This window comes from Peromyscus californicus, unplaced genomic scaffold (genome assembly GCF_007827085.1).
Source record: "Peromyscus californicus insignis strain IS unplaced genomic scaffold, ASM782708v3 Scaffold_13__1_contigs__length_99412109, whole genome shotgun sequence".
In the NCBI taxonomy this organism is placed as follows: domain Eukaryota; kingdom Metazoa; phylum Chordata; class Mammalia; order Rodentia; family Cricetidae; genus Peromyscus; species Peromyscus californicus.
This window is the reverse complement of record NW_026294424.1, coordinates 92,459,348-92,486,800: the sequence shown is the minus strand read 5'-3', so window position 1 is coordinate 92,486,800 and position 27,453 is coordinate 92,459,348. Positions and strand designations below refer to the sequence as shown.

At 45.3% G+C, this 27,453-nt stretch overlaps 1 protein-coding gene across 5 annotated transcripts in view; it reads left to right on the top strand.

Moving 5' to 3' along the window:
* Positions 1–298: 298 nt before the first annotated feature.
* Positions 299–27,453, top strand: part of Wdfy3 (WD repeat and FYVE domain containing 3) — a 250,490-nt gene continuing 223,335 nt past the window's right edge. For 2 of the 5 annotated variants that reach the window (XM_052735532.1, XM_052735528.1), the window contains exon 1: positions 299–420. The gene's annotated coding sequence lies outside the window, so the exon portion shown is untranslated. Of the gene's footprint in view, positions 421–974; positions 1,096–27,453 lie in introns of those variants that run through there. The other 3 variants (XM_052735531.1, XM_052735527.1, XM_052735530.1) reach the window with 2 other exon arrangements.

The window sequence follows — 27,453 nt, the reverse complement described above, 5'->3', positions numbered from 1 at the left end:
GAACACAGGCAAGCTGATGCCCGCTTAGCTGTTTAGGTTTACCAATACATACTTACTAGGTCCAAACACTGTGTTGCTCACATCTATGGAGGTATAAATAATGTATCTTTCCAGAAAGGGCAAACCTAAAACCTCAGTTGATGGTCTCAAGGTCACTGACCCAGGACAACCCCGGAGACTAACTCCTGGGTCCCGAGGCCCCCCCCCCCCCCCATTTCCCCGCCCCGAGAAGGTGGGGGGTTCGAGGCTGCGTCGTGGAAGAGCTAGCGTGGGCAGTTCTTTTGTACTCCAGCTGGAGTAACATGAACGCCGGCTTGCGTGTTTGTCATCGCTGGTGACAGCATCCAGCGATGGGTGACGGGTTCAGGGGCGCGCGGCCGTCCTTTCTCAGCCGGGTCTCCCGAGAACCCCGCGGAGACGGTGAGCACGGCGGGCGCCGGGGGACCCGGGAGCCCCGCAGCGGGGGACGAGGGGGACGCGGACCCCCGCGCGTGCGGAGGCTCCGGCCGAGGGTGCGGGGAAGCGGGAGCCGCGCGGGGAGGGAAGGAAGTAGGAAAGAGGAAGGAAAGGCGAGCGGGCGGGCGGGCGAGCGGGCGGGAGGGGCCGGCCCGGGCGGCTGCAATTTCTGCGGCCGGCCTGGTGGGAGGAGCGGGAGGAGCGGGAGGAGCGGGAGGAGGATCCCGAGCAGTCCGTCAGCAGGCGCGGGAGGTGGAGAGAGAGCGGGAGGAGGAGGATTAAAGATGGCCACCAGCAGCTGCGGGAGACGGCCACCAGCCCTCACTTTCCGGGATGTTCCCCGCGGCCCGGCCCGGCTTTGATGGAGAGGAGCAGCAGCCCGTGCAGCGCCGAGGCTGAGGCGGCGGCGGCGGGGACCCGGCGAAGGGGAAGACGCGGCGGAGCAGGGACCCGGGCCGGAGGAGGAGGAGGAGGAGGAGGAGGGAGCAGCAGCGGCGGCGGCGTCGCTGCCCCGGCCGCCTAGCGCGCCCGTCGCCCGGCGGCCCCGCAGCTCGCGGACTGCAGCCGGCGCCCGGCCCCGGCCCCGGCCCCGGCCCGGGGGTGCTCCCGGGCCCCTGCCCCCAGGCTCGCCCGCCCGCGGTGAGTGCTGCTCGCCCGCTCGCCTTGCCCGCCCGCCCGCCCGCCCGCGGGGCGCTTTGTTCCTGCGGGGCGGAGGCGCTGTCCGCGCGGCCCCGCGCTCGCCGCCGCCGCCGCCGCCGCCGGGGACAGGCCGCGGCCCAGCCGCTCCCCCACCCGCGTCCTCCGCCGGGCCTGGAGAGGGCGCCGTCGGCGTCGGGTCCCGGGGAGGCTGGCGGAGGGGCGTGCGGGGGCCTCGGGGACCGGGAGGGGGAGGCGGCGGCCGCCGTGCGGTGCGGGGCAGGCGGGGGTGTAACCTGGCGGCGTCCGGGGATGCGGGGGGGGGGGGTGTCAGGCGGGTCCTCTCGGGCGGACCCTCCGGGTGACCATTCCCCGGATCCACTCCCATCCCCTCCCCTCGCCAGGGCGCCGCGGAGCACGGCCTCCATCCCTCGGGCGCCGTCTCCAGGGCCGCAGGTCTCTCCTGGCTCATCCCTCTGCGCCCTGAGCTGGAAACCCTTCCCTGTGGAAAGGACCTGGGATGCTTCTGTCCTGCATCGGGGATGTGATGGCATCACCAACACTCCCGGTTATGGCGGGGTTGGAAAGGCAGCGGTGACCTTTCCGGCCGGTTGCATCGGAGGTGCTGCGTTCCATTGATTTTTTTTTTTTTTTGGACGATTTGAGTCCGAGAGACAGACTATGAGGTCTTCCTTCGTAGACATAATAGGATAAAATCAGATCTAACATGTTTACCATATGCATGGATTTTCAGTACCTCAACCGTGGCTAAGTGTTTTCTGTGGGAAAATGGTGCTTATGCATATGAAAACCTATTTTTGTTCACTAATAGGCATGGCCGGTCAATACCAAGTGGTTATTATGTTGTCTGAAAACCAACAAAAAAGAAAAACAAAACCTTGTGCGTCGAGACAGCATATTTCCAGGCTGGTGTCTATTAGGCAGGTTTAGCTCAATTAGTTTTCACTATCAAGATGTTTAACAAGTAAAAATAACAAAATAACCAAGAAATGCTGATATACAGAAAAACTGGATGTGGTATATTAGTGTATAGGTCTAGTAAAAATAAATCTTTCAAAAAGAAAAATAAAAACTTAGCTCATGGGACCCTGCAGTGTAAGAATTAGCTCGATATGCTTTTATGTTTAAAAAATCCATTTTGCGTTAGGTTTGAGAACTCACGGTATTTGAAATCAGTATTGTGTGTAATAATACTTGGAGCAGTTCTGCCTCAAGCAACTAGAAATACGGGTTTTTAAATAGTTTCTTTTCCTTAGTTGAAATCCATTCATGTAAAAATAGGCTTCTAACAAAATTTCTGCACAAATGTAATATGAGTTAGAAAACACGAGGCTCTGAAGTTACTTGAAAAATAGGAAAGGAAGTTAAATGACAGTGTAATGTTCCAGTGTCAGGTTCTCCACTCTGAGGATCCTGAATTTGGCAGGCCTTAACTGTTTACATTCGGCATTCTTAATGTTGCTAATGTACTTCGTTCAGTGGGGTCTTGGAATTTCCAGAAATTATCCTCAGAATGTAGCATTTGTTAGTGCCCCCTCCCTATTTAAATGGGACCACAAAGATGATGAACAACTGGACATAATAGTTAAGGACTATCCTGCCTGGGTGTGGTGGTTCACACCTGTTGTCCTAGTTCTTGGGATACTGAGGCAAGAGAAGTAGCTAAGCTTAGTAGTTTCAAGCCGGTCTGAGCAACACATGTGACACCATCGCAAAAAAATAAAAATTAATTTATGTACTTCCCAGCTGATTGTGTCTAGTGTCTGTGATCGAGAGTGTGGCAGTCCAGCGCAGTTTTTCATGCATTCTCACTCAGACGTTGGGAAAATGTTGATCCCATTGTACAGATGGGGAATTAGGCAATTTTGAAGTTTGGGGACCCAAATGGTCTAACTTTAGAGCCAGTGATGACAGTTGGTAGATGTTAAGATGAGTAATTGATGTTTTAGGGCATCAATTAGAAGTGAAGATGTATTGGAAAATCGTTGTAACATGGTATTTTGAGCCATAGGCTTGCCGTAGAGAGGGCTCAGTGGTAGGGACTTGCCGGGTTGACCCAGGTATGTGCACTGCCCTGTGACTACTCCCTAAGCCTTTCCTGGAGCATCCTCCCCAGAATCACACACCCCTCTGGCTTTAGTGTTGTCTGTGATTACTAATTCACCTTTCCCCTACATTTCACGTCCATTTCTGTCGTGTATAGATCTGCTAATCTGGTGTTTGCACTGAGTCCCAACCCTCTTCTGTAGCTCTGATACATTTCTTGTCTAGAACATAATTCACAAATTAGTGACATCTTTAGTTTTTTCAGGTAGGGTTCATTTAGGCATCATCTCCGTGCAGTGAGGTTTTACCTCTACGTAGAGCTGGACGTTCTCTATTACAGATAAGCAGGGCATTCATACCACCCCAGAAAGGCCTCCCATGCCTCTTTGCTGTTAGTCCTCAGCCCTTGGCAACCATTGATGTCCCCTGTAGAGCACCATCAAGATGCAGCGTACAGAATGATGCCTTTCTTGTCTTCGGGCATTCGGCATAGCTGTGTCGCAGTGGTACATGGAGGAAACGCTACCAACCTACTCTCCCAAACAAAACAAAACAAAAAACAGACCAACCCCTGGCTTGTAACATTTGGGAATTACTGTAGTGTAATAGTCACTGTGGCCTATATTAAGCCTCATAAACCAACATGGAAAAGTCCTGAAAACTCAACCCAGGCTCTGTTTAGCTGGTACCAACCAGCTCCAGCATACACTGAGTTTCCTTTTTCCTCTGAGTGCCATGACTTTTTAGCATGGTCCCACATTTTGTCCATGATTGATAGACATTTGAGTTCTCATTTTGGTTAGTTATGAATAAAGGTATTTTGAACTTTGGTGTACAAGTCTAGTTTTCTTGACTTAATATGCAGACAGGACTCGTAGGACATATCGTAAGCACCAGTGTACTTTTATCAAACTGCCCAATTGTTTTCGACAATGGACAGACCTTTTGCATGCCTCCCAGCGATGTAGTACACTTTTGTCAACACTTCTTTTTGCTTAATAATACTTTATCCGTTTATTGTATGTATATTATATGCTTATATGTGCTTTATATTTTTGACTTCTTAGTTCTTATTTTCAGTTGTATTTGAGACAACAGGAAGTTTAGGACAGACATTTGACAAAATACATTTTTGTCTTAGTTGTCAGCCATGATCTCACTTTGATAACCATAACATAATTATAAAGGATGTTTCTTGGGTGACTTAGTCTATACTTATCTTTAATGTTGTGAAATTAGCTTTTAGTAAAGAGGTCACTAATTTTAATTTTCAACTTTTACTCAGACTTGAAAAAAATTCCAAATTGCTGTACTGCTTGGGTTCAGTTCAGCCTTGCCCTGAAGAGATTTCACTGAGGTTCTTATAAAGCTCATTGGACCAATTTCTTACAGTTCTAAAGCTGAAGCTAGGCGTGATCTCCACACTTGGGAGCTAGAGGCAGGAGGACCAGGAGTTTCAGGCTAGCCTCGGCTAAGTGGCAAGTTCAAGGGCCGTGCTGTAGTTCTAGTGGAGGTAAAGGGTTGAGTTGAATTATATGTGTTCATTATAAACATTTAAATTTTGTAAATACTTATTTAAATTTAATTTGTGTGTGTGTGTGTGTGTGTGTGTGTGTGTGTGTGTGTGTGTGTGTGTGTGCGTGTGTGTGTGTGTACACACGTGTGCAGGTACCCCTAGAGGTCAGAGGCATGGGACCCCCTTGAGTTGGCATTCTAGGCGGTTGTGAGACTCATGATGTGGGTGCTAAGAATTGAACTCAGGTCCTCTGAAAAGCAATATGAACCCTTAACTGCTGAGCCACCTCTCCAGCCCCCAAGCATTTAATTTTTAATAGTAAAATACATTTTTTTATTTTTAGAAAACTATTATCAATTAGGAATGGATTATAAGATACAGTAGTTAGAACTTTACATATAAGTAGTTTTACTAGATTACAAGGAGAATAATCATACTCATAGTTTGAGTGCCTGCCATGAAAGACATGCTGTGCAACCTCATCTGTGTGGTCATTGATTCATACCTTTGTTACACTCATAACATCTTGTGCATGTTGCTTGTGAAATACTTGTCAAGGCAGAGGTTAGAGTCGAATGAAAGAGACCATTGGACAGGACTTGGCGCCCAACATGGGGCAGGGCCTTGCCTAAATGTTGTCCTGGTGCATGTAAGGTGGGGAGTCCCAAGAACTCAGACTTCAGCTGGCTCAGGACTTCCTACAAGAGCCAGTGTCTGCCTGGAGATACCCAGGGTATAAGCAGGTGACTTTGGGATGTCAGCAGACGTGCAGACACCCACAATGGAGGACGTCTGAATAGCGATGCTATTTTCGAGTGACTTGTCCTGCACACATTGCTCAATCTCACCTATACTTAGGATGGCCAATAGAAGTACTTGAGAAGGGAGGTAAGGAGGGAGGGAGGGAAGGAAGGAGGGAGAGAGAGAGAAAAGTACTTGAGAAAACACCAAAGAGCAATTGTGTACTCTTTTATTGAGTTGTTGTTTCGATAGTTTGCTGTCATAGGGGGCATCTATAGACCAGATACATTTAATTGTGTAGAGTTTGATCTTATCCTCAGATTTTATAGAAAATATTAGTGTAGAAATAATTGTGGCATTACTTTTTACATATTCTTGGTTAAGTATACTTGGTATTTATTGTTATCATCTTTTATCATTTATCATGTTATACACTATTTATCAACATGTAAAGTTATGATTTTGTGCTGATATAAGATGGTATTTAGTTCTTCTTATGGAGCAACATATCTGATGCCGAGGCATTCACTTACGATTTTGAAAATAGTATATGTGTGTGATTTTTTTCCCCTCCTTTTGAAACATGGTCTCTCCCTGGAATTCCTGGGCTCAAGCGGTTCCTCCTGCATCACCCTCCTGTGGCTAGGATTATAGTCGGGCAGCACTGTTTTTCCTGAATGTTCCATCTCTAACTGCCATTTAAAGAAAACAAAGCAAAACCAGCCCACAGCATGCCGCTGAGTTCCAGATCTGTGTATTGATATCCAACTGCTGGTCCACGCATAGCCAGTGAGAGGGTGCTCAGGCCTGTCCTCCTCGGCGTGTCTGAAACTTCCCTGAAGCGTATCCACCGTGCCCGCCCTTCTAGCTTTAAATACTTCAGCTCCTGTGCTGTCACCAGATGGAGACCCCCAAATCCTCACCCATTCCTCAGTGTCCCTCAGGCCCACATTCACAGACGCCTCAAATCTGACCACTTTCATCATCTAAATAGTTCTCCTCATCAGCCTCTTCCTTATCCCCCGAAGCTGATTTTCAGCCCCCTGTTTGTTTGCTGAGGTGTTACAGAGATCTTGTCATGGTCTGATCTCCATCCCACCCCTTCCCATAGAGACCTTTATATCTTACACCTTTCCTTAGACCCTCTCCATGATGAATTCTGTCTCTGTAAACTTTGAAAACTGTGAAATTGCAGACTCTCAGTTTGACTCTCCAGAGTTGCTGTCATATTGCTGTGAAAGCAGTTGGGCCTGGTGAAGGCAAAGGTCCCTGTGACCCCTGGGACCTGGCCCCAGCTTCTCCAGTCCTGTCTCTGTAGGACTGTGTGGCTGCTGTCTGCTATGTGCACGGCAAGGTGGTAGAGCGCTCTGACTCAGCTCACACGGTCTACGGAGGCGCTGGTAACAAGTGCCTCCTGGTGTCAGGTACATGGATAGTGACTTAATCCTAGATTCTGTTACCGTGTTCAGTAGAGCTGTCCCCCATATCCCCGGAGTGCTGTAAGTGCCATGGAGTGTTGAACAGGCTGGGTTCAAAGGGTAAAGGCAGGACTGGGGTTCTCTGTGGGTGGAATTGCCCTTTATGGAGGGCTGTGTGGGAAAGTCTCTCTGGAAGAGAAGAAATCTGGAGTGGTCCGGGAGAGGAAAGCTGTACATCTGAGAGGAAATCTCATGCTGAGGCTTGACACAGGAGGATGTGTGCAGGGAAGGAAAGGGCTGGCTGCAGACTGCACAGGGGATCGGCAGTCCCTGTCCTTCTGTAGGGACTTTGAGTTCTAAGCTCAGGAAGGTTTGGCCTGTGTTGCATTCTCTGCACAGACAGAGATGCAGTCCTGGCCGCCACCTGGAGGTTCAAAGGCCAGTCCACCCCCACTGGCCCCTTGGGCCCCCTGAGCACCCATGTTGTACTACTATCATTCGTAGGCCAGTGACTTTGGTGCAGAGGAGGAGGGCTAGATTTCTTTTTTCGGTGTCTGAGTGCCTGTTTCAGTGGTTTAGTGTTTGTGAAATTGTGGAGTTGCTGAAGATGGGATTTGTTGTTGATCACTGGGTAGTAGATACCCAGGCACGTTGCAGTGACTCATAGCTCCTATGGATCCGGCATGTGCCGCACACTGAGGATTTGATGCTCTGGGTGGTGGGTGAGCTGTGTGCATAGGTGCTCAGTAAATACATGGTGAGCAGTCAAGTGCACGTTCACGTGCCAACTCTGTTTTCCTCTGCTCCCCTCAAACGACATTCTGCAAATCCTGTACTGCATTTTACCACTGCCTTATTCCTGCACTGATGCCACTCTCAAGAAATACCACACACTAGGGTAGGTGACCCTTATTAGTAAAGGAACACAGTGGCAAAGAAATGGAGAATTAACTACAAGCCAAATCCAGGGGTTCATTACAGAGGGCTTGGCTCATTCATTCTCTTCTTAGCCTTTCTTTAGCAGGGATTTTTTGAAGTTAATTTTTTATAGCCTCATTTGTCTTTATTTGCAAACATTGATAGGTCTAGAATATAAATTCTGTATACAACTACAAACACTGGTCTTGCAGAATTTTAAATATCTGGCAACATGTTTATGCACCCAGTGGTATTTCTTACTGCTTCATTTGGCTCAACACAGGGTTGTCTGTAGTTTATTCACTCATCCCTGCTGGGTTAGGATTTTTGAGTCTAGATGTCTCAGATTCCAGCAGAGACCTTTCAACTCTGGAGCATTTTCGTGACACCCTGGACATTGAACTGTTTGCTACCTGTAATTCTAAGCCGTCTGATCCTTAATCCTCAGATATCCAAAACCCTGAAGTGCCTGCTTGTGTTTGAACCTCCTGGGGAAGGACACTGGGAGGGAGACCTAAGGACTGGCTCTGCAGAGGCTGTAAGCCTGGAAAAACACCGAAAGTAAGGTCTGTTAGTAATCTGAGTCTTTCTTCCCATTATCGTCTAACCAAAGACATCATGGCCAGTGGGTTGAACGCAATAGCTCATAAATATTGGATTATTGATCTTCTGTAATGTGTTATATTTTGACCATCTAAGCTATAGATTTTGCTATCGGCTCCAGTACTGTTGTTGTGAGTGTGGATGGGGTCTTGACTTTATTTCCCTATCAGAGTGATCATATGTGAACGTGAGGGTTTTCAATAAAGATGTGATTTATTTGTTCTTTTTTTAGTTTAAGCTTTAGCCCCCTAGAATTTTTTCTAGCCTTGCTCCTGTTTGTGTACTAGTGTGTTGGTGGATGCTGTGCAGATTTACACAATGCTACGGCTCTAGTCATTTCTAGATCATTCTTCTGGGATGTCCCACAAAGGAGCATTGTGTCTGTCAGAAGCTGCCGTCCCCCAGCAAGCTCAGGACTTACACTGATTTCCAGCCTGGGGGGGAGCTGGCCTCGTCAGGACCGCAGTTCCACATCTGGTGAGATCGCAGGCTGAGATTAGAAACTTTAAATCAGCTAGATATTCGGGAAGCCACGTCGGTTTAAAGAGTGGTTTCTATCATTTGGATGTAAGAGGACCTCCGAAATGACTGAGCGTTTTCCAAAGGCGTTGCAGCTGCCTGACCCTCCTCTGTGGCCTGGTCCCTCAAGCATTCTTCTGTTACTGCTGTGACGCGTCAGTGCTGAAGCCCAGGAGTGAGGCCCCAGCTCTGCCCTGTCTGTCCACAGAGCTGCGTTCCCATGTCCAGGTCACCTCGCCTGTCCAGCCTCTGCCGATCCTTCCCATCCAGGCTCTCCACTTAATACTGATGGTTGAGCTCTTCCACATCGTCCCTCAGTGCACTCTCCTCGGTTTCGTAAGCCTTTGGTACGTAGACGTAAGTGGAGATCACATGACCAGGTAGTTTCTGACACATCAGTAGGTATGTGGTCAACACGTAATGATCTGTACGCGCTTGGTACCAGCCCGGCCCAGCTTCCTCTTCCTGCATGATGTTTCCTCTTGGTCTTTCCCCTCGGTTCCTTAGCCAGTTTGGACTCTGAGGAAGCCTACCATTTAAATAGGAAAGAAGAAGCCTATATGTGGCTTTTATTTGATCCCTTAGAAAGGTAGGGTCAACGGCTCTGTTGACTGTTGTTTTCCTCTGCTCTCACTAAAGTGTCCGTGTATGGAAATCCTATTTCATGAGCTGTGAATCGGGGAGTGTTACAAGAATTCCTACAACTGTATTTTCTCCAACTATGAAAATGACTTAGTATAGTTTAAACACAAGTTTGGACAAACACTTTACCTGTATTAAAACTGTTTTTACTGCCTCATTGATTGTTTTGTATTTACAATTCGGGGGGGGGGGGGAGAGAGAGAGAGAGAGAGAGAGAGAGAGAGAGAGAGAGAGAGAGAGAGAGCGAGCGAGCAGTCTGTTGGTCCTGTCACCCGCCACCAGCCACATGCAGTTGGAGTAAGCAACTTGTATTTTATTATTAAAAGCATCTGATCTCTTCTCTTGGAAAAGGCTGACAAGTGCAGGAATGCTGATGTTTCGTCCTCTGGGTCTCCCTTCTGCAGACAGCCCCCCAAAGGGGTTTCTTTCCTATGTTTTCTACAGAAAGGATGACAGTTACCCGGGCAAGCAGCTGGTTATTTTCAGCTTGGTAAATCTGTTGCAGCCATAGACACTAGTCATGTAAAACTTTAATTCCATGGCATTTTTTCATAATTCTACTTTGTTAAGACTTCCTCTTTTAATAAGTACTAAATTGGCTTACTGGGTACTTTCATTTCTAACTTGTAAAAGAGTACAGAGGAAGAAATAGCCATCAGTCAGGGATACTTAGGGTCTGCATGCGCATGCTCGGTATAGAGCTTTTGGGGGAAAGAAGAACATTAATAGTGCATTTAGATGAATCGATAAAGAACACTGTCACATAGGACGGGTCAGCACAATATTGGCTTTTAAATGCCACATAGGCACAAAGTTGGTTTTCATTAAATAGTTGAGTAAAATGTACATAATATCACCATAAAGTTATATAAGTCTTAGGAAAATACATGTTAAAGGCTTGAGATTGAGCTCACTTGGTAGAATCCTTGTGTAGCATGCACAAGGCCCAGGGGTACAGCCTCCTGCACACAGGGGCATGGTGTTACTTGCCTCTAATTCCAGCCTGCGGGAGGTTGAGATGGGAGGCTCAGAAGTTCAAGATCTTCCTTTGCTCCATTAGCTAGTTCAAGGCCAGCCTGGGCTTCCTGAGACCCTGTCTCAAAATGATGAAATGCAATCAAATAAAAATAGTTTACTGTTGCTCCCAGGGACTCTGCAGCTTCACTTTGGGACGTGTTTTACATGTTCCTTTCTTCTGTTCCTCTTAGAAATCTCTAGGCAGATTTATAATCAGACTTCTTTGACTAAAGTCTCTCTGACTCTTAATTCTAAATTTGTTCTTTATGATAATTGCTTTCAGAACACAGGATTAGATGATTTAGATGCCAGATGTCGTATTTGTTTCATGAGACGGGGTCTTGCTCTGTAGCACAAACTGTCCTTGAACTAAAAATCATCCTGCCTCAGCCCTAGGAGGGCTGGTATATGTACGCTTCACCACTATGCCTGGCTGAGATGGCAAATGTCATATTTAAGTAAACAAGTGTGAAAATAAAAATAAACTTTATTTTTTTAATAATTGTTGTGCATAGATTGCCTGATAATTTTGCATAGCTTGATTTATTTTTGTAACATGTAGTGACTAAATTAAAAGCAAAAGGGATTATCCTTGCTGCCTAGGACTCAAGTGATACCACAATCCTTAACAGTAAATTCTATGATTCTTCCTAAATGTTCCTCAGTAGTGATGTAAGGACACAGCTATGCCACCCATACTTTTAGAGCACAGTGGAGATAAGAGAGTAAATATTTGCCAGGTGTGTGCAGAAGTTCTGTGGACACTTCCTGAGCTGAGAGGGAATCAATGATGTGATTAGGAGAACCCTAGCATGATATTTGGTCTGAATGACAGAGGCATGAAAGAATTTCCTTGGTAAAAACTGTAAAGTTTACTTATACCAGGATTATAGAAATCAGAAGTTGGTTGGTTTTAGTCTCTGATTCAGGAGAGGCTTAGGGCGGGTACCCTAAAAATTAAGGAACAGAAATGAAGTAATATGCTTAGGAAAAAAGATGGTTTTTACCATGCAAACCTTACTTTTGCTTTTGAAACATTTTATAACTAGGTCATCATAAGATTATACTAAATATTACTTCCCTAGCATGGGTTCCTTTTTAAAAATAATTTTATTATGTGTAAGGCATATACATGTTGTTACAAGAAGCACACATATTAAAATAGTTACTGTATGAAACAGTGTTACCATCTCGCATAGTTAGCCATTTTGTTTTTGTTTTTAACATTTTGGTTTTATTTATTTATCTATCTATCTATCTATCTATCTATTTATTTATTTATTATGTGTATAGTGTTCTGTCTTCACATATCCCTGCAGGCCAGAAGAGGGCACCAGATCTCATTACAGATGGTTGTGAACCACCATGTGGCTGCTGGGAATTGAACTCAGGACCTCTGGAAGAGCAGCCAGTGCTCTTAACCTCTGAGCCATCTCTCCAACCCACATTTCATTTTTTAATTTAAAAATTGTATGTATCTGGTACTGTTTGTGGGTGTGTATGTGTGTGCAGGTCCATGTCCACAGAGATGGAAGCTCATGTACAGGCCTGAGGTTAACACTGTGTATCTTCCTCAATTGCTCTCCACCTTATGCTTTGAGGCAGGATCTCTCACAGAACCTGGAGCTCTCCAGTTCAGCTAGACTGCTGACTAGCAAGCCCAGACTCTCCATCTCTACCTCCCCAGCACTGAGTACAGGACCCAGTTTAACATGGGTCCTGGGGATTGAGCAGGGTCCCATGCTTGAATGGCCAGTACCTTACTGATGCAGCCATGTCCCCAGATCCCTTGTTTTTATTTTTATGACAGTGAAGAGTAACTAAAATCTATTAATTTATCAAGACTCTCGTATGCAGCATAATTTTATTCCTTGGGTTCTTTATGTACATTGGGACCCTAGCCTTCCTCATTATGGTCTGTTTCTTGAATCTTTTGACCTGCATCTTTCTGTCCACCCCTCCATCTTATAGTTGCCATTTAAATTCCACCTGTGTGTTTAATCTTTATTTTTTGAGATTCCACATGCAAATAAAATCCTGCACTATTCTCCCTCTTTCTGTGTCTGGTTGGTTTACATAGAATAATGCCCATCAGCTTTATCCAAGCTGTGACAAATGGCACGATTCCTCTTTTAGGGCTGAATAATGTATGTGTAGCTAGATAGGTAGTTGGCTTCTGTAGATAGGTGTCGTATCAGTTTTTTAATTTTCTCAGGCATCCACAGGCATCTAGAGCCTTTCTGATCTGTGGTAATGTTGCAGTGAACATACACACACCTTTGTGATGTCGTTCATGGCTTTGGTAACATTGCGGTGAATACACAGACAACCTTTGTGACGTCATTCATGTCTGTGGTAACAGTGTGAGGTCATCTCAGTTCTTTGTATTTCAGAAGAATTGTTGGCTCATAAATAATCCCGATTTTAATTTCTTTTAGAAATATTTTTTTTTTTTTTTTTTTTTTTTTTTTTTTTTTTTTTTTTTTGGTTTTTCGAGACAGGGATTCTCTGTGTAGCTTTGCACCTTTCCTGGAACTCACTTGGCTGGAGAGATGGCTCAGCCGTTAAAGGCTAGGCTCACAAGCAAAAATATAAGAAATATTTTTTATTATTTTATTTATGCATATATGTATGTGCTTCTGTGCATGTCTTTGTGAATGTATGTCATGTACATGCATGCCTATGGAAAGCCAAAAGAGGCATCTGGTTCCCTGGAGCTGGAGTTACAGGCACTCGTGAGCTGCCCAATGTTGGTGATGGGAACTGAACCTGGATACTCTGCAGGAGCGGGAAGTGCTCTTACCTGCTGAGCATCTCCCCAGCACAGCATCACATACTAGTCCAGGATGACCACCTTAGTCTCTGCATTTCCTCAGGATCTGCTGAGGGTTAGCTCCAGGACTTCATGGATATAAAAATCTAAGGGTGCTCTAATTCTTTATAAAATGATATAGTATTTGCATTTAACTTACACCAGCTATAGATAAAATACCTAAAATAAAATACCCAATACCATAGAAACACTAAGTGAATGCTCCTTGTACTATAGTGTTTAGGAGAGTATTACAAGAAAACAAAGTTTCTACATGTTCAGTGTAGACACATTGTATATTTTGTGGCACCAGATATTGAATCCACGGTCTTGTACATCTAGGGAGGCACTCTGCCATAAAAGCATGTGCTGAGCAGTCTTATTCCCACCCTTTCATGCTTTCCATCCAAGCTTGGTTGAATCCATGGATGCGGAACCTACAGAGATATGTGTTCTCAGGCTATTCCTTTTAAGATAACATAGTCTATTTGATAAATGATAGATATGTTTTGAGTATTTCATTTAATTTGTCAACCTACAGAGTGAATGAGATGACTTGTGTTTTTGGCCAAAATGAAAATTGATATATTGCTGGATTTTTTTTTTCTTTTTAATTTCTGAAGTTCCAGTGTGTAGAGTATTTTTATTTCTTTTAAGTAGAGTAGTACTGAAAGAATTTGAGGACTTTATGGAATGTAGAGTTGCTGAGGTGGCTATCAGTGGCCCGCTTGAATGTCCCAGGGGAAAAAGCAAGGACGGTGGGGGTGTGGCAGGTGACAGGAGGCGGGAGAGGGCAAATGCATTCTTTCTGTGTAATGGGTGGTCTGCCTTGGGTCACTCCAGTAGATGCCAGAGGGTACCTAGTCTAGCCTGAAGCATATCCTTCAAACCTATGAAGACTAGAAATCTTTGGAGTTATATTAGTTGTGCAACAGATGTTAATGGGAATTGTATCATAATACCCACTGTTCCCCACCTCCTTCTCCACAGAGACCTAGATTAACATCTGACTCACCAGAGTAAATAAGTCGGGTGTCGCCCAGCTTGTCTGAGGTTACATAAGCATACATGGGCTGGCATAGGTGTCCATACTCTCTTAGAAGGAGATGGGGAAGCCAGGAAGGCATGGCAGCTGCTGAAACTATGCTTCAAGGCCGTGGCAGTCCCTAGCATGCACCTGTGTGCTTGGGGCAGGATAGGGGTGAAGCTACCCATTGCAGTCCCATGAAGGTGATGCATTGCTCTGTATTCATCAGCTTGGATTGGAGATGACTGGCGTATCTTTTTAAGAAAGACGCTGACTTTATGTACGTTTTTGTATATTTTGAGTTTTTTTCATCTTGACTAATTCTCTCTTCTCTTCCCTCTGCGGGGATCAGCCCTAAGGCTTGACACATGGGAGGGAAGCCCCAAAATGAATGAATGAATGTTCTTTTACAACATTTCGATGGTTGTTTCCTGGTATTGGGAAATTGTTAGAAAGGAGCTCTGTCCTTTAGCCTCTGCTCTTAGCGGTTTTGTTGATACCCAGGTTAGCTAGAGTTGACCCCAGAGTGTAATTGTGGCTTTGTGTAGTGAGTCACCTGACTGAGAATGAAGAGTTCCTTTAAGAAGCACAATTTTAACAGAAAACACTGTTTGCACCCCACCGTCTAATTGTTACTTAGGTGTTCTTAGTGCTGATCGTGGCTTACAGTTAATAATAATCTTGAGTTTTGTTAAAGCTTAGGAATCTTCTTACATAGTCTGGTGTGTAAGTGGATGGCCCTGTTTATGCCCCCCTCCTTTTTGACTTCCTTCTTGTACTGGTTGGCTTTTTTTAAACCAATTTGACGTGCACGGGAATCTCCTGGGAGGAGGACCCTCAACGGAGGAACTGCTTCTATCCGGTCGGCCTGTGGACAAGTCTGCGGGACATTTTGATTAATGATTGATGTGAAAGGCCCAGCCCACTGAGTGTGTTGGCACCTTTGAGCAGGTGGTCCTAAGTTGCATGGGAAACTGGGCTGAGCAAGCCATGGAGAGCAAGCCAGTGAACAGCACTCCTGATCGAATGGTCTCTGCTTCAGTCCCTGTCCTGGCTTCCCTCGGTGAGGCCCTACCCAAACAACTAAGTGGTAAAGTAGACTACAGGGGAATTTTCAACAGTGTTAGATTGTGGAAAATGCAGAGGACAGTGTAACTTGGTCCTGGAAACCTGACTGGGGTGATGACGGAATAAAGAAATGAGAGACACTATAGAAAGGAGAGACGTGTGTATGGAAAAGCTGGGACTGGGTGGGTTGTGCCTGCACTCATGGAGGGCACACACTGTGCAGCTGGATACTCAGAGTATTTATCTGCACTTATCACGAGGAGGAGGGTTAGCGAGTCTCTGTTGGGGACCAGGCGCAAGCTGTGAACACCAGGGAAGAGGAAGCTGAGGTGGAGGCTTCCCGCCTACACTGCCAACATGGTCAGCATTTTATTTGCACTTGGGCCAGAGGAAGGTCCTGCCATTTCCCTGGAACCTGACCCAGGAAGGCCCTGGGGTCCTGGACATGGCTGTGCTCATGTCAGAGCTACACATTCACTCAGGACTTGATCTGCTCTCCATAGGAAAGCATTATAGGAATATAAAATTAAATGATAGATAATGGTTTGATGAGAGTGTGAACTGGGCAAGTCTGTGCTGCGAGGTGCATTTTGCAGGGAACTGCTTTGGTGGGATCCTGTCTTGGAGCTCACTCCACACAGCGCTTCTGAGCACAGGTTCCTCTCCAGTGGTTAATTGTGTTGCAGGATGAGTGACACACCATTACACTACTGCCTGAATCCTTTTTCCCCCTGAGCACGTGTTTATTAAGTGCCTACTTCGTATGCTGAAAAATATGAGGTTGGTGAGATGCTGTTTCTTTACTAGCAAGCTCGTGTCTGCTCGTTTCCGTTATGAAGAATTAGCTGTGCGGCAGTGTCCTTGGCTTCCTGCCTTGCTGGTGTGTGGCATTCCCGATTCAGCCTGCTACACTTGTTGTCCTGCGTGCTTCTTTCCTCCCTGAATCTTGGCTCTGGGGTGTTTCTTGCTTATACAGAAGAGGACCTCATTTGCTGTTTGTTCTTTGGATGGGTATCAAACTTGTAAAGAAAGCCAGAAGCTATAAACAACATCATCGGCACGATACTCATAAGAAAACAGAATTTTGATTGTAGGAATCCCATTTGAAGACTCTAATGGACTTAGAAGTCTCAGGAATTTTACTTACTTTTTTTTTTTTTTTTTTTTTTTTTTTTTTTTTTTTTTTGAGACACGGTCTCACTATGTCGCCTGACTGTCCTGGATGGAATTCTGTATGAGGACCAGGTTGGCCTCAGACTCACAGAAACCCACCTGCCTCTGCCTCCAGAGTGCTTCGATTAAAGGCGTGCTCCACTGTGCTGGATTTTCAGCACTGGTTGCAAGAGACATTGATTTATGTGGTCAAATATATACATTATTCTATTGTTCCATTTTACACTGTCTGTTCTGTATTAAGATTTCCACTAAAACTTGAGAACTAGATGGTCATCTTAATATTCTGTAGTAGAATCGTTTTACAAAATGTAATTTAGTCATTCAAATTCTCTGTCTCTCTGTCTCTCTGTCTCTCTCTCACACTCTCACACACACACACACACACACACACACACACACACATACACACACACACACACACACACACACACACACCGTTTTTCTCTATATTTACAAATTGTGGTCTGGCGATTTAAAACTAAAACTGGGCACAGAAATATCAGCAACCCTTCCTGTGTTATGTTATTGTTTTCATCACACAGTATTTCAGTTTCGTACCATTTAGGTTTTTTTCTTTTTCTTATGTTTGCATGTTTACTATTTGTCAGATTTCATTAAAGCTTCATTGTATTTGTTATTGGCCAGAGCACAGGAAGTTTCAGAGCTGGGGAGATGGCTAGTGTTAGACTGGATGGGCTATACTGAGGCAGGGAGCTGCAGCCCGTCTAATGAGTACAGGGCTGAGGGGCTCTGGAGGCCAGGCCAGGGGCAGAACAGCTGGAGCCCTGCGCCCAGCTTCTTGGTCTTGAGCATTCAGGTGAAGACACACGTGGAATCTGCAGCAGGGATGTGTGGATCCCTGAACACGAACAGAAGCATAGCTGTGTCCATGGACCTGTGTGGGTGGCCACTAGCTAGCGCTCTCTGCCGGTCCTGGGTGGTCGTCCTGGGGTCCTGGGCTCTGGATAATGGCTTGCCACCACTCTTTGGGATTGGGAGTGGTGATTAGGAAGGGTCTAGACAGGGACCAGACTAGGGACCTCCAAAAACATTAAGAACAGAAGTTTACTTATCATAACTTAGCTATGAACAGGGCTGGGGTAGTGAAAGAGGAAAGGACAGCAGCAGTATAACAGAAAGATCTAGAAAACCCTGGTCATCCACCCTGGGGAGCATGGGGGAGAAACAGGCTTAGTTTGACAGTCTGTCCTGCAAAATGCCTTTTCAGGGTAAAAATCCGTTCCAGGGTTAATGAGTAACCGTCGGCCTGCCCCGTTGGCACGGGTGCAGCATCACGAGAGCGCTGAGAACTGCTGATGCTTCCCACTACGCTCTTCAGTGGGGAACTGGTGCTCAGACCCAGGGAGCCCTGCAGGGAATGTGCTTCCTTGCAGAATCAGAGGATGTGAGAAAGCACTTTAGGCCTGAGGTCCTCATGTCACCTTTCTGGAGGTGAACCTGCAGTTTGGAGTGACAGGAAGCAAGGGGAAGGCATGGTGGTTAGGGCACTCCATGTTAAGTGTGGGCTTTCCAGCGTAAGGTTTGGAGGGACCTCGTGGGAAGGTCAGTAGCAAACTCGGGGGGCTTAAGCAGCAGGACCCAGAGCTGCTCTTGGGTCTTATTAGCAGGAGTTATTTATTTATTGTTGAGACTGTCCCACTCTGTGGTCCAGGCTGGTGTGGGAGTTACTACCCTCCTGCCTCAGCTTCCCAGGGCTGTGGTTACAGGCCTGTGCCTCTAGGCTGGGCTGGGCAGCAGGTTTTAGACATAGCTTTTGAGTCCCCTGCTGTTAAGGTTGCTTAAGACTGGATTAGATCAGCCCTGCTCAGATCAGATATTGGTCCCTCCCAGCATAGGGATACAGAGATGTGTGATATAAGTCACTAGCCTTGAGGTTCTTTCTTTGTGCATCGAGGGCCATTCCCAACGAAGCAGAAATCAAAAGCTACACACCCTTCCTAGAAATGGTTAGAACATCTCTTTGGTAAGTCTTTTTTTTTTTTTTTTTTTTTTTTTCTGGTTCTGATCCTGCTTACACTTAAAAAGAGAGAGATAACCCTGCCAGTGCATCTTTTCTGTTTGTTTGGTTCATGGTTATTTGAAACAAGGCTTTGCTGTCTAGCCCAGCCTGGCCTAGGACTCCGGGCGGTGCTCCTGCCTCAGCAGTGTGCACCGGAGCACCTGGCGGTGCTAAGTCAGGTGCAGCTTTTCCTGTGGAAGACAACCCGGATGCTAGTTGAGGTACCAAAGCCAGAGGCCGAGCTGCAGTGTAAACAGACTCTGGGCACTGAGCATTCCAGTTCTCTTATGATTGCTTGTTGGTATTTTAGAGCTTAAACTGCGCCAACTTGTTTCTGCTCGGTAGAGGAGAGGGACGTGTGTTTAGAGAGAAAGGTGAGAGGTCCTTGATCTACTCCCGCGACCAGGAAGGAAACGGTGGCTGAGGCCCTGCTGTAGCTCTCTGCACAGATCCCAGGCCAGGTCACTGCACCCTCTAGAGATTGCTTTCTGCTACTGTTTGGCTCACGAGGGCCATGTTCCTCGCAGGTCAGCTGGGTACTTCAGTTTCCTCCACCCCAGGCCTCTTTCTGGTCTTCCGGGACTCGAGGTGCAGTGGCGGCTCTCCCTGAATATCGGGAAGGCAGCCCAGCCACCTCACTCCTTTCCTAGCTTTGTTTGTGTTGGCATTTCCTTTCTCTTAAAATTGGAGATGGTGCCGGGCAGCGGGGGCGCATGCCTTTAATCCCAGCACTCGGGAGGCAGAGCCAGGTAGAGCCAGGTAGATCTCTATGAGTTCGAGGCCAGCCTGGTCTACAGAGCGAGTTCCAGGACAGGCACCAAAACTACACAGAGAAACCCTGTTTTGAAAAGAACCAAAACAAACAAACAAATAAATAAATAAAAATAAAATAAAATAAAAATTGGTGATGGCTCCCTTGGTAAAGTGCCCACTGTGTGGGGATGAGGGTCTTGTGCTGTGGGATGGTCTGTATGTCAAGTGTGTTGCTGATTGGTCAATAAATAAATCACTGCTTGGTCAATAAATAAATCACTGATTGGCCAGGCAGGAAGTATAGGCTGGACAAGGAGGAGAATAAAGCTGGGAAGTGGAAGGCTGAGAGAGACATTGCCAGCTGCCATGATGACAAACATCATGTGGAGATGCCGGTAAGCCACGAGCCATGTGGCAAGGTATAGATTTATAGAGATGGATTAATTTGAGCTGTTGGAACAGCTAGCAAGAAGCCTGCCACGGCCATACAGTTTGTAACCAATATAAGTCTCTGTGTTTACTTGGTCGGGTCTGAGCGGCTGTGGGACTGGCAGGTGAGAGAGATTTGTCCTGACTGTGGGCCAGACAGGAAAACTCTAGCTACAGTCTCTAGCACCTGTGTAAAAGACTAGGCACAGCAACATGGGCAATAATCCCAGTACTGGGTAGGCAAAGGCAGGAGGATCCCCGGGGCAGACTGGGCAGCTAGTCCACCTCCATCAGTGAGCTTCAGTGGGAGATCTGTTTCAAATGAATGAATGAATGAAGAATGAATGAATGAGTGAATTAGGTGGAGAAACAACTGGGAAGGCACTCACCTGTAGCTGACCTCTGGTCTCTGCAGGCACCCATGTGCATACCACAACAGTTCTATGCACTTACACACCAAACACAGGCTTGTCTGCTTTCTTCCTTTTAAATTGAGTTGGTATTTTGTTATAGATGTTGAATACAGCTTGTTGCATGGTTTACAAATGCTTCCTCCCAGTTTATAGCTTCTTCTCAGTTATGTAAGTGCCTTTTAAAGAGTAGAAGTTCACTTTGGTGAAGTCAGAGGCACAGTGACAGGAGTGTGCGGGAGCCGGCCACATCGCAGGTACAGTCCGGCCCAGAGAGATTCATTAGGGGGCCAGATTCTCCTTCCCCCCCTTTTTATTTGGTCTGGGACCCGGCCCCTGGCATGGTGCCACCAACGTTCAGGGTGATTTTCCCCGACTCCATCAAACCATTCTGGAAACAGTCTCAGGGGCACACCTAGAGGTGTCTTTTCATGGTGATTCCAACATGATGATTCACTGCTGTAGTGAACATTAACCTTCACAACCCGGCCACCTGTCAACCTGACACCTGAATGTGACACTTTATATCCTGTCATTACAACCTGGCCACTAAAGTTTCCTTTCTGTCTCAGGATGTAAAATGCGTTCAGCCCACCCCTAAAGTCCCCCAGTCTTTGCCAGTCCTAGTACTGTTCAAAACTCTTTTCTGAAGCTCTTAATCCTGATCTCTTAATTATGATTCCCTATTAAAAACGAACAAACAGGCAACACACTTTTAATACACACCAGCACAGAGTAAACATTCCCATTTCAAAAGCTGTGTAATGGGAGGATAGTGAGGGAACATTGGGCCAAAGCAAAGCCTAAGTACACCAGGGCAGACGCCAAACTGTCCTGCTCCATAGCGGGCTGCCGTAGCGGGCTGCCGGGGCAGGTGAGGCAGTGGTCTGAGTGCCAGTGGCTGCAGGCCGCCCTGCCTTCCAGCCAGGCCACCTGCTGCTGTCAGGAGCATCTCTGTCAAGCTTGCAGCTTTCCTGGGAGGATGTGCTATGGCCATGGAGTCTCCTTAGATCCACCCAGATTAACAATCAGATCTCTGATCCACTGGGTGTTGGTTTGGCTGGTTTTTTGGAGACAGGATCTCATTCTGTTGTCCAAGCTGCATAGCTGTGTTGTGTGTTGGACTTTTGCTATCATTGTTGAGATTGGTGATTTCATTTTCTCTTATGGTTTATACTTTCAAGTGTATATTGTGAGTTTTGGGTTGCTAACATTTTGTTGAATGTTCAGGCGGTGGTGGTGCACATCTTTAATCCCAGTACTCAGGAGGCAGAGGCAGGCAGATCTGTGAGTTTGAGGCCAGCCTGGTCTACAGATTGAGTTCCAGGACAGCGAGGACGATTGCACAGAGAAACTCTGTCTCGAAAAATGAAGCACAACACTATTTTGTTAAAAGTTCTTGGTGTGTGAGTCTGCGGGGCACTGAGTTCCCAGTCACCTCTTGCTGCTGGGCTTTGCAGTCATGCCATTGCTGCTGTGTAAGATGATTTGCAAAGACCTCCAGACTGGACGGCAACATAAACGAGCGTCTTTAGATAGAGATTGGGGCATGTTTCCTTGTAGAAGGAAAAGGGAAACAAAAGTGTGCACACATCAGCTTGAGTTTATCAAAAGACGGTACAGGGAGGTATTGGTCAGAGGCTTATGGAAGGGACTTGAAGGTTACACCTTTTTCTGTAGTTTAAACTTTTCCAAGCCTGTTACTTTTCATATTTAGATGAGAACGGGAGTTGGAAAAATCCTAAATTGCTAAGACAGGTGAACTTGATTGTGTTTTAAATTAGTACCGTGTCCGCATTAAAAAAGTAAGTTACTTTTTTAATGTTAACACAGTGCTTGAGCATTTACCCTCAGCTTGAGTGGAGGTCGGGGGACTCTTTCTATTATGTTTACTTTTTTCATTTATGTGGACAAAATATTTTAGGGACATTTTTAGGGACATTAAAGATTGAGTTTTGAAGCTGTTGGAATAAGGGTTTCCTTGAGAAAGGAGAGATATACACATATGGGATAGGAGAAGGCAAAAATAAAATCTTTTGGGGGATGGATTGGAGTTGAAAGCAACAGATTAATCCATTATTTTTTTTTTTTTTTTTTTTTTTTTTTTTTGGTTTTTCGAGACAGGGTTTCTTTGTGTAGCTTTGTGCCTCTCCTGGAACTCACTTGGTAGCCCAGGCTGGCCTCGAACTCACAGAGATCCACCTGGCTCTGCCTCCCGAGTGCTGGGATTAAAGGCGTGCGCCACCACCGCCCGGCTAATCCATTATTTTTAAAACCAGTATATATTCATGTGTGAATATATTGTAAAACATTAAAAATGGAATCTGTGGGACTGGAGAGATGATCAGTTCACAAATGCCTGTAACCCCAGCTCCAGGGGTCTGGCACCCTCTTCTGACCTCTACAGGCATCTTCACACACATACACATAAATAAAAATTAAAATAAGCATTTAAATTAACAAAATAAGAATCCACACCATAATAAACTGTTTGATAAGCAAATAAATGGGGTGGGGCTCTTGCTTACAGTAGAATTCAGATTCAAGAGTTGGAAGTCATCGCTGTGTAGCCAGTTTGCATGGCTAGTCATGATTAGGAATGTCAAGAATCAAAACAAAACTGGGGGAACACTGACCAGGGAAAGGTAATCCCATGGACTTACAGCATTTCCTCACAGACTGTATTAGCCGCAAGGAATAAAATAGCCGTTATACATTGGTAGGATCCAGGAACGATATGGAACAGATGGTCACCATGTGACTGCAGTTATGACACCCTGAAGGGACACATCCTCATCTCTTACCAAAGTGGCATGACCTCAAATTAGGAGGAACCACCAGGCAAATCCTAAATCAAGAATGTTATACTTTAAAAAAAAAAAAGGAACAGCATGGAGAGAGGACGTGCTTTATGAATAAGTTAGTTCTGTAAATGATTAAGACTGTAGAAGGAGGTTTATTCACATTAAAGGCTATGAGATAAGCATGGACTGGCAGTGCGGTGCTTCTTACATTGGGTGCCCGATTGAGAGAAAATGCCGGAAAGGACACCATTGGATCAGCTGAGCAATTTGACTGCACAGACTGAGGGACAGATAGAGAAAGGTATTACAACAACTTAGATTAGCTGGAGTTCATGGCCGTGCTTTGAAGCAAAGGGCAGTGATGCAGGTGGCACCTGAGATTTATCCTGGGGAAGGTGGGGTGGGCAAGGACAGATGAGCACAGATTAAAATAAAATGGGTAACTAGTAATAGGTGAACCTGGCTATTATTGTGGGTTTTGTGTTATTAAACAGCTCTTGTAACTTTTCTGTAAGTTTAAAATTATTTCCAAGCAAATCATTTAAAACTTTTAAAAAAGTAAGTCTGCCTTTTAATTTAGACCGTTCTTCTCTTTTTACAAAGACCTTGTTTCTTTGTCTGGAGTCAGGGTTTGGAATGAGCATTTTTACAATATTTCCCCTTCGGTCTTGTGCCCCTGCAAGCCGCCCATTGTCAGATGTGGCAGCAGTTAGTAGAAAATAAGCCATTCTGTGGCTTACAGCCTCAGTGTGGGGGAGTGTTTTTCTAGTGTGACTAAGGGCATGCCTGCTGTGTCAACTGCTGGCCTCAAGATCGTCATTATCTTATATTTTAAAGGGATTTTAGAGTGATTAGTTTACATCTTAAAAGTCCACGATCATTTAGGTGATCTTGTTTTTATAAAGTTTGGCCTTTGTATTGCCCTAATAGTTATGCATTTGCTTATTAGCTGCCTGCCCTGGCTATCCTCTCTCCTGTCCTAGGCGTTGAAGATGTAATACCAAACAAAACAAATTTCTGCTGTCACGGATTTCACTTTTTATGTCTGTGTGGGAAGCGGGAGTTAGGAAAAGCAGTAGTAGAAGTTAGCTGGTCATGTTGGAGAAAAATCAGAAGGAGGGAGGGAACCCAGGGCAGACTTGAACAGACTGCCCGGGAGACATATGAGCAATGACCAGAAGATGGGAAGGCCTGCGCAGAAATAATGTTTCATGAGGACGCCCATAGACAGCAGCCAGTGAAGGCCTTGAGGCAGGATGTGCCAGGTCCACGAAGTGTCAGAAAGTGGTGGAAAGTGATGGCAGAAGCAGGGGATGTCATATTGACTCTCTTATGACAGCGTAGGTTCCTACTGAGGGCAACGAGAACTCACCGTGAGATAGGGATGTTCTACACCGTATGATGTAGGCCAGGTGGTCTGATCATCCTCATTACTTTCATGAGAAAGGACTGGAATACAGTTGGTGCAGAGATCGGTAGGTCAGATCCCAAACTTCAGCAGCCATGGACTTTGACCAGCATAGGTACTGTGTGCGTGAAGAGATTCTGAGTGTACTTTGGGAACTGTCAGTAGTGTCTGCTGACGGAGTGTAGGGAGGGGGAGAACTAGATGTTCAGAGGTGGAGAAGTAGGGATCAGTCAAGGAGGTGGGAAGGGGGTTGCCAACAAATGGGATCAAACTAAGAGTGAGCACAGGGAAGGGAGTGGATCAGCGTGCAGGAGTCATGCAGGCGCTGCCGTAGCTCAGGGAAGGTCGGTAGATGATGCGCTACCTTTAAGTTTCAGTGGTGTGGTGCTGGGGAGAATCTAATAGGAGTGTGCTCCCTTTGAATGGGAGGGTGCTCGCAGCAGAAACCGACGGGGATGTTAGGGGAAAGGTTGCTTCTCTTCTAGTGATTGGAGCTCTGTCCGCCAGTAGTTGTTGTTTTATTGGGAGGAGACAGCAATGGGACTTACCAGCACTGCCCTTGCTTAGCAGCAGGCTGACATCTGTAGTGACGGAGGCTTAGACCCCATATGTGACTCTGACACCAACACAGTGGGAGGGGGGTACCATTTGCTTCTGCAGTCTCTTCTGATGGCTCATGGGCTCAGGTCAGCATGTAGAGGGCCACAGATTTCGTGCGGTCTTTTGTTTGTTTCCTTGGTGCTTTTCATTACATGATCTGGCAGGTGTCCCAGAAGAGCCACAGTAGGCTATAAAATTGCTTATTAAAAGTTCCTTTCAGAAAATGAGCATTCTGTTATTATTTAATGGTCCACTTTGTTTAAACTCAGAGACCCCTGAAAATTGCTAAAGACTGAGAAACAGTATTTTTTTTCATTGATCTACAAACTACAAAGAGTTAATTGATTCTAAGCCCCTTAGACTTTACTAAGATCAAGGCATAGCTAACATTTAGCTAAATCTGGAGTCCAGGCGACGGCTTCTAATTTATATAACATAGTTTTGAAATTCAGATTTTTATGTATGAACATTTGTGCATTTAAAAATACTCAACCCTTTGACACTGTACCAGACGTATTCTAAATCAGAGGTGAGCAAAGCATGAAATAAAAATATGTAAACTACAAGAGCTGCAGTGGAAATACTGTCTAAATTGTGGCCTGTTGAAAACTTGACACCTTGAAATTATGTTGTAGGCTACAAGTGGAATGCACTGACATCATTTCCTAAGCATTTCTTTTTTTCTGACTGAACTTCCATTGCAATGAAAGCTTAGAAAGCTCCATCAGCTGGATAGTATTTTATGTCTGTGCTTCACAGTATCTGTAGATTGCATGCTGCTCGGAAGCAAGGAGTCAGGAAAACACTGGCACAGAGCTTCTCTCTCCAGTTGTCTGGCTTCCTGCTTCTACTTTATCTGATACCTGTTTGGGCCTGGCCACTCAGAACTGGCAAAACCAGATAATCAGCATATGTAAAGTGGAGAGAAAATAACCCAGGAAGAAAGAGAGCAAAAGACAGAGACAAGCCTTTAACCAAAGAGAAGGCATGGGGTAGCCAATGAGAAGGGTAGACTATGCAGCACCATTAACGAACAAGAAGATGCAAATTAAGATTGCAGTTGAATGCCATTTTATATCCTAAAATTAAGGGAGTGAGAGGCTATAGCTAAACATGAACCATGATTGCTCCTGAGAGTGTCATTGCTAAGCACATTGTAGGGAAGAAATTTGGTGTCATCATGAAAATTGAACGGATGAGTCTTGGAAATGTAATATTGGATAGAAACATGAAGTCCTACAAGACCAGAGCTGTTTGATGTCATTTTTATGGATTTACAAAGAAACTAGAATATCATCTTGTTGAAAGATACATCAATATATGATGTACTTAGAGTAGTAATGATGAAGGCAAAATCGACATGTGCAGTTACAGAGGGCAGGAGTTGACAGTGTGGAATAGGAATAACTTACATTTGGTTCTGGAGTTGGGTGACAGTTACCTAGATGTTTTGTTTGTCTTTGTTTGTGTCAGAGGGTCTCATGGAGCCCATGCTAAGCCTGCAACGTCCTATGTAGCTGAGGATGGCCTTGAAGTCTTGTTCTGGCCTCCACCTCCCGAAGTGCTGTTGCCTGTGGATATGGTTCGTTGGCTTTTTCAGTTCAGAATGATACCGACCCCAAAGTACTTACTAATTCTTTTGTTAAAAACACCATGTTTTTGTTTTGTTTTGTTTTGCTGTTATACACATATATGCTAGGAAAGTTCTGGTACTTATCTCCTGTTCCATATGTTAAAATTTCTCTGAAATATATACCTATAAATTAAGGAGAATGTGTATATTCAATTTTCGTTTGATGAGATTTAGAGGCATGAGCCTGGTGAATTTCATGTTATTAATTTGCTTTGAATTTAACTGAGCACTTGCAAATAATTGTTGTAGGTATCAAATAATATATTTAAAACATAATTAAGATTAGGTATAGTTCTGTTAGTAGAACATTTGTCTAGCATTTCTGAATGTTGGAAATGTAATATGGAATGAGAGCATTAAGCTGTATAAGACAGGAGCTGTTTGGTATCATTTTTATGGATTTGTTTATAGGATCCCCAGCATTCTATAACGAGCCATGGTGACTCCCTTCTATAATCCTAGCACTTGGAAGGTGGATGCTGGAGGATCGGCTACATAGCAAGTTCAAGGCCAGCCTATGCTACATAAGATGCAGTTAAGCCATACTCTGAAGTCACATTTAGGACATGTCTTCACTGTCTTTTTTTTTTTTCTCTACTGCCATTTGAATTCCTCATAGTGCTGTTAAGTTGCTAGTTTAAAGGTTTCTTCCCCAGGGAGCTTGTGTGTGTATCTACCATCTGATACATCACACAACTAAGACTTTTTGAAGATGAAATATGAGGATTTTTAAAAGTGACATTTATTTATTATTTGTGTCTGTCTGTGGGGAGAGGGGGA